Raw genomic sequence first — 13,821 nt, forward strand, 5'->3', positions numbered from 1 at the left:
TGTTGTGGCTCACAATGCCTCTGCGTTGCATATACCACTTGTTAAATATTTCTGAAACATAAATGGTGCTACGATGACCTCCTTGTACCAGTCACACATTGCGACAACTGCTGGAATCATCAACATCCTTGGAACTGAAAGAAAAAATTTAGAACCCACAAGGAACAACTGCGAATAATGTGTTAGGAAGTATCATTTGCAGTGGCATATGTCATAAAAACGCGTGTTTCGGACGGTTGCGTAGGTCGTAAGTGCCGCAGAGAGCTCATTCGGAGAGGGAAGGAGGGCTGTAAGGGGAGGAGGAGGCCCACATTTGTCTAACGAGTATAGAAAAGTTGAGATAGGTTCTTTATTTACAAAGTTAAAGGGACTTATTACATTCAAATGCCACGGCGAGGAAAAATTTTGTGGCTCACAATGCCTCTGCGTTGCATATAGAACTTGTTATATATTTCTGAGACATAAATAGTGCTACGACGACCTCCATGTATCAGTCACACATTGCGACAACTGTTGGAATCATCAAGATCCTTGGAACTGAAAGGAAAAATATAGAACCCACAAGGAACAACTGCGAATAATGTGTTACTAAGTATCATTTGCAGTGGCATATGTCTTAAAAACGAGTGTTTCGGACGGTTGCGTATGTCGTAAGTGCCGCAGAGAGCTCATTCGGAGAGGGAAGGAGGGCGGTAAGGGGAGGAGGAGGCCCACATTTCTCTAACGAGTATAGAAATGTTGAGATAGGTTCGTTATTTACAAAGGTAAACGGACTTATTACATTCAAATGCCACAGCGACGAAAAATTTTGTGGCTCACAATGCCTCTGCGTTGCATATACCCCTTGTTAAATATTTCAGAAACATAAATAGTGCTACGACGACCTCCATGTATCAGTCACACATTGCGACAACTGCTGGAATCATCAAGATCCTTGGAACTGAAAGAAAAAATTTAGAACCCACAAGGAACAACTGCGAATAATGTGTTAGGAAGTATCATTTGCAGTGGCATATGTTATAAAACGCGTGTTTAGGACGGTTGCGTAGGTCGTAAGTGCCGCAGAGAGCTCATTCGGAGAGGGAAGGAGGGCTGTAAGGGAGGAGGAGGCCCACATTTGTCTAAGGAGTATAGATCTGTTGAGATAGGTTGTTTATTTACAAAGTTAAAGGGACTTATTACATTCAAATGCCACAGTCACGAAAAATTTTGTGGCTCACAATGCCTCTGCGTTGCATATACCACTTGTTAAATATTTCTGAAACATAAATAGTGCTACGACGACCTCCATGTATCAGTCACACATTGCGACAACTGTTGGAGTCATCAAGATCCTTGGAACTGAAAGTAAAAAATTTAGAACCCACAAGGAACAACTGCGAATAATGTGTTAGGAAGTATCATTTGCAGTGGCATATGTCATATAAACGCGTGTTTAGGACGGTTGCGTAGGTCGTAAGTGCCGCAGAGAGCTCATTCGGAGAGGGAAGGAAGGCTGTAAGGGGAGGAGGAGGCCCACATTTGTCTAACGAATACAGAAATGTTGAGATAGGTTCTTTATTTACAAAGTTAAAGGGACTTATTACATTCAAATGCCACAGCGAGGAAAAATTTTGTGGATCACAATGCCTCTGCGTTGCATATACCACTTGTTAAATTTTCTGAAACATAAATAGTGCTACGACGACCTCCATGTATCAGTCACACATTGCGACAACTGTTGGAGTCATCAAGATCCTTGGAACTGAAAGTAAAAAATTTAGAACCCACAAGGAACAACTGCGAATAATGTGTTAGGAAGAATCATTTGCAGTGGCATATGTCATAAAAACGCGTGTTTCGGACGGTTGCGTAGGTCGCAATTGCCGCAGAGAGCTCATTGGGAGAGGGAAGAAGGGCTGTAAGGGCAGGAGGAGGCTTACATTTGTCTAACGAGTATAGAAATGTTGAGATAGGTTATTTATTTACAATGTTAAACGGACTTATTACATTCAAATGCCACAGTGAGGAAAAATTTTGTGGCTCACAATGCCTCTGCGTTGCATATACCACTTGTTAAATATTTCTGAAACATAGATAGTGCTACGACGACCTCCATGTATGAGTCACACATTGCGACAACTGTTGGAATCATCAAGATCCTTGGAACTGAAAGGAAACATTTAGAACTCACAAGGAACAACAGCGAATAATGTTTAAGGAAGTATCATTCGCAGTGGCATATGTCTTAAAAACGCGTGTTTAGGACGGTTGCGTAGGTCGCAATTGCCGCAGAGAGCTCATTCGGAGAGGGAAGGAGGGCTGTAAGGGGAGGAGGAGGACCACATTTGTCTAACGAGTATAGAAATGTTGAGATAGGTTCTTTATTTACAAAGTTAAAGGGACTTATTACATTCAAATGCCACAGCGAGGAAAAATTTTGTGGCTCACAATGCCTCTGCGTTGCATATGCGACATGTTAAATATTTCTGAAACATAAATAGTGCTATGACGACCTCCATGTATCAGTCACACATTGCGCCAACTGTTGGAATCATCAAGATCCTTGGAACTGAAAGGAAAAATTTAGAACCCACAAGGAACGACTGCGAATAATGTGTTAGGAAGTATCATTTGCAGTGGCATATATCATAAATACGCGTGTTTAGGACGGTTGCGTAGGTCGTAAGTGCCGCAGAGAGCTCATTCGGAGAGGGAAGGAGGGCTGTAAGGGGAGGTGGAGGCCCACATTTGTCTAACGAGTATAGAAATGTTGAGATAGGTTCTTTATTTACAAAGTTAAAGGGACCTATTACATTCAAATGCCACAGCGAGGAAATATCTTGTGGCTCACAATGCCTCTGCATTGCATATACCACTTGTTAAATATTTCTGAAACATAAATAGTGCTACGACGACCTCCATGTATCAGTCACACATTGCGACAACTGTTGGAATCATCAAGATCCTTGGAACTGAAAGGATAAATTTATATCCCACAAGGAACAACTGCGAATAATGTGTTAGGAACTATCATTTGCAGTGGCATATGTCATAAAAACGCGTGTTTAGGACGGTTGCGTGGGTCGTAAGTGCCGCAGAGAGCTCATTCGGAGAGGGAAGGAGGGCTGTAAGGGGAGGAGGAGGACCACATTTGTCTAACGAGTATTGAAATGTTGAGATAGGTTCTTTATTTACAAAGTTAAAGGGACTTATTACATCCAAATGCCACAGCGGGGAAAAATTTTGTGGCTCACAATGCCTCTGCGTTGCATATAGCACTTGTTAAATATTTCTGAGACACAAATAGTGCTACGACGACCTCCATGTATCAGTCACACATTGCGACAACTGTTGGAATCATCAAGATCCTTGGAACTGAAAGGAAAAATTTAGAACCCACAAGGAACGACTGCGAATAATGTGTTAGGAAGTATCATTTGCAGTGGCATATGTCATAAAAACGCGTGTTTAGGACGGTTGCGTGGGTCGTAAGTGCCGCAGAGAGATCATTCGGAGAGGGAAGGAGGGCTGTAAGGGGAGGAGGAGGCCCACATTTGTCTAACGAGTATAGAAATGTTGAGATAGGTTCTTTATTTACAAAGTTAAAGGGACTTATTACATTCAAATGCCACAGCGAGGAAAAATTTTGTGGCTCACAATGCGTCTGCGTTGCAATTACCACTTGTTAATTATTTCTGAAACATAAATAGTGCTACGACGACCTCCATGTATCAGTCACACATTGCGACAACTTTTGGAATCATCAAGATCCTTGGAACTGAAAGGAAAAATTTAGAACCCACAAGGAACAACTGCGAATAATGTGTTAGGAAGTATCATTTGCAGTTGCATATGTCATAAAAACGCGTGTTTAGGACGGTTGCGTAGGTCGTAAGTGCCGCAGAGAGCTCATTCGGAGAGGGAAGGAGGGCTGTAAGGAGAGGAGGAGGCCCACATTTGTCTAACGAGTATAGAAATGTTGAGATAGGTTCTTTATTTACAATGTTAAAGGGACTTACTACATTCAAATGCCACAGCGAGGAAATATCTTGTGGCTCACAATGCCTCTGCATTGCATATACCACTTGTTAAATATTTCTGAAACATAAATAGTGTTACGACGACCTCCATGTATCAGTCACACATTGCGACAACTGTTGGAATCATCAAGATCCTTGGAACTGAAAGGATAAATTTATAACCCACAAGGAACAACTGCGAATAATGTGTTAGGAACTATCATTTGCAGTGGCATATGTCATAAAAACGCGTGTTTAGGACGGTTGCGTGGGTCGTAAGTGCCGCAGAGAGCTCATTCGGAGAGGGAAGGAGGGCTGTAAGGGGAGGAGGAGGACCACATTTGTCTAACGAGTATTGAAATGTTGAGATAGGTTCTTTATTTACAAAGTTAAAGGGACTTATTACATTCAAATGCCACAGCGAGGAAAAATTTTGTGGCTCACAATGATTCTGCGTTGCATATAGCACTTGTTATATATTTCTGAGACACAAATAGTGCTACGACGACCTCCATGTATCAGTCACACATTGCGACAACTGTTGGAATCATCAAGATCCTTGGAACTGAAAGGAATAATTTAGAACCCACAAGGAACGACTGCGAATAATGTGTTAGGAAGTATCATTTGCAGTGGCATATGTCATAAAAACGCGTGTTTAGGACGGTTGCGTGGGTCGTAAGTGCCGCAGAGAGATCATTCGGAGAGGGAAGGAGGGCTGTAAGGGGAGGAGGAGGCCCACATTTGTCTAACGAGTATAGAAATGTTGAGATAGGTTCTTTATTTACAAAGTTAAAGGGACTTATTACATTCAAATGCCACAGCGAGGAAAAATTTTGTGGCTCACAATGCGTCTGCGTTGCAATTACCACTTGTTAATTATTTCTGAAACATAAATAGTGCTACGACGACCTCCATGTATCAGTCACACATTGCGACAACTTTTGGAATCATCAAGATCCTTGGAACTGAAAGGAAAAATTTAGAACCCACAAGGAACAACTGCGAATAATGTGTTAGGAAGTATCATTTGCAGTTGCATATGTCATAAAAACGCGTGTTTAGGACGGTTGCGTAGGACGTAAGTGCCGCAGAGAGCTCATTCGGAGAGGGAAGGAGGGCTGTAAGGAGAGGAGGAGGCCCACATTTGTCTAACGAGTATAGAAATGTTGAGATAGGTTCTTTATTTACAATGTTAAAGGGACTTACTACATTCAAATGCCACAGCGAGGAAAAATTTGTGGCTCACAATGCCTCTGCGTTGCATATATCATCTGTTAAATATTTCTGAAACATAAATAGTGCTACGACGACCTCCATGTATCAGTCACCCATTGCGACAACTGTTGGAATCATCAAGATCCTTGGAACTGAAAGGAAAAGTTTATAACCCACAAGGAACAACTGCGAATAATGTGTTAGGAAGTATCATTTGCAGTGGCATATGTCATAAAAACGCGTGTTTAGGACGGTTGCGTAGGTCGTAAGTGCCGCAGAGAGCTCATTCGGAGAAGGAAGGAGGGCTGTAAGGGGAGGAGGCCCACATTTGTCTAACGAGTATAGAAATGTTGAGATAGGTTCTTTATTTACAAAGTTAAAGGGACTTATTACATTCAAATGCCACAGCGAGGAAAAATTTTGTGGCTCACAATGCGTCTGCGTTGCAATTACCACTTGTTAATTATTTCTGAAACATAAATAGTGCTACGACGACCTCCATGTATCAGTCACACATTGCGACAACTGTAGGAATCATCAAGATCCTTGGAACTGAAAGGAAAAATTTAGAACCCACAAGGAACAACTGCGAATAATGTGTTAGGAAGTATCATTTGCAGTTGCATATGTCATAAAAACGCGTGTTTAGGACGGTTGCGTAGGTCGTAAGTGCCGCAGAGAGCTCATTCGGAGAGGGAAGGAGGGCTGTAAGGGGAGGAGGAGGCCCACATTTGTCTAACGAGTATAGAAATGTTGAGAGAGGTTCTTTATTTACAATGTTAAAGGGACTTACTACATTCAAATGCCACAGCGAGGAAAAATTTGTGGCTCACAATGCCTCTGCGTCGCATATATCATCTGTTATATATTTCTGAAACATAAATAGTGCTACGACGACCTCCATGTATCAGTCACACATTGCGACAACTGTTGGAATCATCAAGATCCTTGGAACAGAAAGGAAAAGTTTATAACCCACAAGGAACAACTGCGAATAATGTGTTTGGAAGTATCATTTGCAGTGGCATATGTCATAAAAACGCGTGTTTAGGACGGCTGCGTAGGTCGCAATTGCCGCAGAGAGCTCATTCGGAGAGGGAAGGAGAGCTGTTAGGGGAGGAGGAGGCCCACATTTGTCTAACGAGTATAGAAATGTTGAGATAGGTTCTTTATTTACAAAATTAAAGGGACTTATTACATTCAAATGCCACAGCGAGGAAAAATTTTGTGGCTCACAATGCCTCTGCGTTGCATATACCACTTGTTAAATATTTCTGAACTATAAATAGTGCTACGACGACCTCCATGTATCAGTCACACATTGCGACAACTGTAGGAATCATCAAGATCCTTGGAACTGAATGGAAAAATTTATAACCCACAAGGAACAACTGCGAATAATGTGTTAGGAAGTATCATTTGCAGTGGCATTTGTCGTAAAAACGCGTGTTTAGGACGGTTGCGTAGGTCGTAAGTGCCGCAGAGAGCTCATTCGGTGAGGGAAGGAGGGCTGTAAGGGGAGGAGGAGGCCCACATTTGTCTAACGAGTATAGAAATGTTCAGATAGGTTCTTTATTTACATAGCTAAAGGGACTTATTACATTCAAATGCCACAGCGATTAAAAATTTTGTGGCTCACAACGCCTCTGCCTTGCATATACCACTTGTTAAATGTTTCTGAAACATAAATAGTGCTACGACGACCTCCATGTATCAGTCACACATTGCGACAACTGTTGGAATCATGCCACTGCAAATGATACATCCAGACACATTATTCGCAGTTGTTCCTTGTGGGTTATAAACTTTTCCTTTCAGTTCCAAGGATCTTGATGATTCCAACAGTTGTCGCAATGTGTGACTGATACATGGAGGTCGTCGTAGCACTATTTATGTTTCAGAAATATTTAACACATGATATATGCAACGCAGAGGCATTGTGAGCCACAAATTTTTCCTCGTTGTGGCATTTGAATGTAGTAAGTCCCTTTAACATTGTAAATAAAGAACCTATCTCAACATTTCTATACTCGTTAGACAAATGTGGGCCTCCTCCTCCCCTTACAGCCCTCCTTCCCTCTCCGAATGATCTAAAAAATGGCTCTGAGCACTATGGGACTCAACTGCTGAGGTTATTAGTCCCCTAGAACTTAGAACTAGTTAAACCTAACTAACCTAAGGACATCACAAACATCCATGCCCGAGGCAGGATTCGAACCTGCGACCGTAGCGGTCTTGCGGTTCCAGACTGCAGCGCCTTTAACCGCACGGCCACTTCGGCCGGCTCCGAATGATCTCTCTGCGGCACTTACGACCCACGCAACCGTCCTAAACACGCGTTTTTATGACATATGCCACTGCAAATGATACTTCGTAACACATTATTCGAGTCGTTCCTTGTGGGTTCTAAATTTTTCCTTTCAGTTCCAAGGATCTTGATGATTCCAACAGTTGTCACAATGTGTGACTGATACATGGGGGTCGTCGTAGCACTATTTATGTTTCAGAAATATTTAACAAGTGCTATATGCAACGCAGAGGCATTGTGAGCCACAAAATTTTTCCTCGCTGTGGCATTTGAATGTAACAAGTCCCTTTAACTTTGTAAATAAAGAACCTATCTCAACATTTCTATACTCGTTAGACAAATGTGGTCCTCCTCCTCCCCTTACAGCCCTCCTTCCCTCTCCGAATGAGCTCTCTGCGGCACTTACGACCTACGCAACCGTCCTAAACACGCGTTTTTATGATATATGCCACTGCAAATGATACTTCCTAACACATTATTCGCAGTAGTACCTTGTGGGTTCTAAATTTTTCCTTTCAGTTATAAGGATCCTGATGATCCAACAGTTGGCGCAATGTGTGACTGATACATGGAGGTCGTCGTAGCACTATTTATGTTTCAGAAATATTTAACAAGTGGTATATGCAACGCAGAGGCATTGTGAGCCACAAAATTTTTCCTCGCTGTGGCATTTGAATGTAATAAGTCCCTTCAACTTTGTAAATAAAGAACCAATCTCAACATTTCTATACTCGTTAGACAAATGTGGGCCTCCTCCTCCCCTAACAGCCCTCCTTCCCTCTCCGAATGATCCCTCTGCGGCACTTACGACCCACGCAACCGTCCTAAACACGTGTTTTTATGACATATGCCACTGCAAATGATACTTCCTAACACATTATTCGCAGTCGTTCCTTGTGGGTTCTAAATTTTTCCTTTCATTTCCAAGGATCTTGATGATTCCAACAGTTGTCGCAATGTGTGACTGATACATGGAGGTCGTCGTAGCACTATTTATGTTTCAGAAATATTTAACAAGTGGTATATGCAACGCAGAGGCATTGTGAGCCACAAAATTTTTCGTCGCTGTGGCATTTGAATGTAATAAGTCCCTTTAGCTTTGTAAATAAAGAACCTATCTCAACATTTCTATACTCGTTAAACTAATGTTGTCCTCCTCCTCCCCTTACAACCCTCCTTCCGTCTCCGAATGAGCTCTCTGCGGCAATTGCGACCTACGCAACCGTCCGAAACACGCGTTTTTAAGACATATGCCACTGCGAATGATACTTCCTAAAACATTATTCGCAGTTGTTCCTTGTGAGTTCTGAATTTTTCCTTTCAGTCCTAAGGATCTTGATGATTCCAACAGTTGTCGCAATGTGTGACTGATACATGGAGGTCGTCGTAACACTATTTATGTTTCAGAAATATTTAACAAGTGGTATATGCAACGCAGAGGCATTGTGAGCCACAAAATTTTTCGTGACTGTGGCATTTGATGTAATAAATCCCTTTAACTTTGTAAATAAACAACCTATCACAACAGATATATACTCGTTAGACAAATGTGGGCCTCCTCCTCCCTTGCAGCCCGCCTTCCCTCTCCGAATGAGCTCTCTGCGGCAATTGCGACCTACGCAACCGTCCGAAACACGCGTTTTTATGACATATGCCACAGAAAATGATATTTCCTAACACATTATTCGCAGTTGTTCCTTGTGGGTTCTAAATTTTTCCTTTCAGTTCCAAGGATCTTGATGATTCCAACAGTTGGCGCAATGTGTGACTCATGCATGGAGGTCGTCGTAGCACTATTTATGTTTCAGAAATATTTAACAAGTCGTATATGCAACGCAGAGGCATTGTGAGCCACAAAATTTTTCCTCGCTGTGGCATTTGAATGTAATAAATCCCTTTAACTTTGTAAATAAAGAACCTATGTCAACATTTCTATACTCGTTAGAGAAATGTAAGCCTCCTCCTGCCCTTACAGCCATTCTTCCCTCTCCGAATGAGCTCTCTGCGGCAATTGCGACCTACGCAACCGTCCGAAACACGCGTTTTTATGACATATGCCACTGCAAATGATACTTCCTAACACAATATTCGCAGTTGTTCCTTGTGGGTTCTAAATTTTTTACTTTCAGTTCCAAGGATCTTGATGATTCCAACAGTTGTCGCAATGTGTGACTGATACATGGAGGTCGTCGTAGCACTATTTATGTTTCAGAAAATTTAACAAGTGATATATGCAACGCAGAGGCATTGTGATCCACAAAATTTTTCCTCGCTGTGGCATTTGAATGTAATAAGTCACTTTAACTTTGTAAATAAAGAACCCATCTCAACATTTCTATACTCGTTAGACAAATGTGGGCCTCCTCCTCCCCTTACAGCCCTCCTTCCCTCTCCGAATGAGCTCTCTGCGGCACTTACGACCTACGCAACCGTCCTAAACACGCGTTTATATGACATATGCCACTGCAAATGATACTTCCTAACACATTATTCGTAGTTGTTCCTTGTGGGTTATAAATTTTTTCTTTCAGTTCCAAGGATCTTGATGATTCCAGCAGTTGTCGCAATGTGTGACTGATACATGGAGGTCGTCGTAGCACTATTTATGTTTCAGAAATATTTAACAAGTGGTATATGCAACGCAGAGGCATTGTGAGCCACAAAATTTTTCGTGACTGTGGCATTTGAATGTAATAAGTCCCTTTAGCTTTGTAAATAAAGAACCTATCTCAACATTTCTATACTCGTTAGACAAATGTGGTCCTCCTCCTCCCCTTACAGCCCTCCTTCCCTCTCCGAATGAGCTCTCTGCGGCACTTACGACCTACGCAACCGTCCTAAACACGCGTTTTTATGATATATGCCACTGCAAATGATACTTCCTAACACATTATTCGCAGTTGTACCTTGTGGGTTCTAAATTTTTCCTTTCAGTTATAAGGATCCTGATGATCCAACAGTTGTCGCAATGTGTGACTGATACATGGAGGTCGTCGTAGCACTATTTATGTTTCAGAAATATTTAACAAGTGGTATATGCAACGCAGAGGCATTGTGAGCCACAAAATTTTTCGTCGCTGTGGCATTTGAATGTAATAAGTCCCTTTAGCTTTGTAAATAAAGAACCTATCTCAACATTTCTATACTCGTTAAACAAATGTTGTCCTCCTCCTCCCCTTACAACCCTCCTTCCGTCTCCGAATGAGCTCTCTGCGGCAATTGCGACCTACGCAACCGTCCGAAACACGCGTTTTTAAGACATATGCCACTGCGAATGATACTTCCTAAAACATTATTCGCAGTTGCTCCTTGTGAGTTCTGAATTTTTCCTTTCAGTCCTAAGGATCTTGATGATTCCAACAGTTGTCGCAATGTGTGACTGATACATGGAGGTCGTCGTAACACTATTTATGTTTCAGAAATATTTAACAAGTGGTATATGCAACGCAGAGGCATTGTGAGCCACAAAATTTTTCGTGACTGTGGCATTTGATGTAATAAGTCCCTTTAACTTTGTAAATAAACAACCTATCACAACAGATATATACTCGTTAGACAAATGTGGGCCTCCTCCTCCCTTACAGCCCGCCTTCCCTCTCCGAATGAGCTCTCTGCGGCAATTGCGACCTACGCAACCGTCCGAAACACGCGTTTTTATGACATATGCCACAGAAAATGATATTTCCTAACACATTATTCGCAGTTGTTCCTTGTGGGTTCTAAATTTTTCCTTTCAGTTCCAAGGATCTTGATGATTCCAACAGTTGGCGCAATGTGTGACTGATGCATGGAGGTCGTCGTAGCACTATTTATGTTTCAGAAATATTTAACAAGTCGTATATGCAACGCAGAGGCATTGTGAGCCACAAAATTTTTCCTCGCTGTGGCATTTGAATGTAATAAATCCCTTTAACTTTGTAAATAAAGAACCTATGTCAACATTTCTATACTCGTTAGAGAAATGTAAGCCTCCTCCTGCCCTTACAGCCCTTCTTCCCTCTCCGAATGAGCTCTCTGCGGCAATTGCGACCTACGCAACCGTCCGAAACACGCGTTTTTCTGACATATGCCACTGCAAATGATACTTCCTAACACAATATTCGCAGTTGTTCCTTGTGGGTTCTAAATTTTTTACTTTCAGTTCCAAGGATCTTGATGATTCCAACAGTTGTCGCAATGTGTGACTGATACATGGAGGTCGTCGTAGCACTATTTATGTTTCAGAAAATTTAACAAGTGATATATGCAACGCAGAGGCATTGTGATCCACAAAATTTTTCCTCGCTGTGGCATTTGAATGTAATAAGTCACTTTAACTTTGTAAATAAAGAAACCATCTCAACATTTCTATACTCGTTAGACAAATGTGGGCCTCCTCCTCCCCTTACAGCCCTCCTTCCCTCTCCGAATGAGCTCTCTGCGGCACTTACGACCTACGCAACCGTCCTAAACACGCGTTTATATGACATATGCCACTGCAAATGATACTTCCTAACACATTATTCGTAGTTGTTCCTTGTGGGTTATAAATTTTTTCTTTCAGTTCCAAGGATCTTGATGATTCCAGCAGTTGTCGCAATGTGTGACTGATACATGGAGGTCGTCGTAGCACTATTTATGTTTCAGAAATATTTAACAAGTGGTATATGCAACGCAGAGGCATTGTGAGCCACAAAATTTTTCGTGACTGTGGCATTTGAATGTAATAAGTCCCTTTAACTTAGTAAATAAGCAACCTATCACAACAGATATATACTCGTTAGACAAATGTGGGCCTCCTCCTCCCTTACAGCCCTCCTTCCCTCTCCGAATGAGCTCTCTGCGGCACTTACGACCTACGCAACCGTCCTAAACACGCGTTTTATGACATATGCCACAGCAAATGATACTTCCTAACACATTATTCGCAGTTGGTCCTTGTGGGTTCTAAATTGTTTCTTTCAGTTCCAAGGATCTTGATGATTCCAGCAGTTGTCGCAATGTGTGACTGATACATGGAGGTCGTCGTAGCACTATTTATGTTTCAGAAATATTTAACAAGTCGTATATGCAACGCAGAGGCATTGTGAGCCACAAAATTTTTCGTGACTGTGGTATTGGAATGTAATAAGTCCCTTTAGCTTTGTAAATAAAGAACCTATCTCAACAATTCTATACTCGTTAAAAAAAAACGTGGGCCTCCTCCTCCCCTTACAGCCCTCCTTCCCTCTCCGAATGAGCTCTCTGCGGCAATTGCGACGTTCGCTACCGTCCTAAACAAGCGTTATTAAACATTTGCCACTGCAAATGATACTTCCTAACACATTATTCGCAGTTGTTCCATGCTGGTTCTAAATTTCTCCTTTCAGTTCCAAGGATCTTGATCATTCCATCAGTTGTCACAATGTGTGACTGATACATGGAGGTCGTCGTAGCACTATTTATGTTTCAGAAATATTTAGCAAGAGGTATATGCAACGCAGAGGCATTGGGAGCCTCAAAATTTTTCGTGACTGTGGCATTTGAATGTAAGAAGTCCCTTTAACTTTGTAAATAAACAACCCATCTCAACAATTCTACACTCGTTAGACAAATGTGGGCCTCCTCCTCCCCTTACAGCCCTCCTTCCCTCTCCGAATGAGCTCTCTGCGGCAATTGCGACGTTCGCTACCGTCCTAAACATGCGTTTTTAAAACATATGCCACTGCAAATGATGCTTCCTAACACATTATTCGCAGTTGTTCCTTGTGGGTTCGAAATTTCTTCTTTCAGTTCCAAGGATCTTGATGATTCCAACAGTTGTCACAATGTGTGACTGATACATGGACGCAGTTGTTCCTTGTGGGTTCTAAATTTCTCCTTTCAGTTCCAAGGATCTTGATGATTCCAACAGTTGTCGCAATGTGTGACTGATACATGGAGGTCATCGTAGCACTATTTATGTTTCAGAAATCTTTAACAAGGGGTATATGCAACGATGAGGCATTGTGAGCCACAACATTTTTCGTCGCTGTGGCATTTGAATGTAATAAGTGCCTTTAGCTTTGTAAGTAAAGAACCAATCTCAACATTTCTATACTCGTTAGAGAAATGTGGGCCTCCCCCTCCCCTTACCGCCCTCCTTCCCTCTCAAAATGAGCTCTCTGCGACACTTACGACATACGCAACCGTCCTAAACACGCGTTTTTATGACATATCCCACTGCAAATGATACTTCCTAACACATTATTCGCAGTTGTTCCTTGTGGGTTCTAAATTTTTCTTTTCAGTTCCAAGGATCTTGATGATTCCAAGAGTTGTTGCAATGTGTGACTG

The sequence above is a fragment of the Schistocerca serialis genome, chromosome 2, assembly GCF_023864345.2.
Source record: "Schistocerca serialis cubense isolate TAMUIC-IGC-003099 chromosome 2, iqSchSeri2.2, whole genome shotgun sequence".
Classification (NCBI taxonomy): Eukaryota; Metazoa; Arthropoda; class Insecta; order Orthoptera; family Acrididae; genus Schistocerca; species Schistocerca serialis.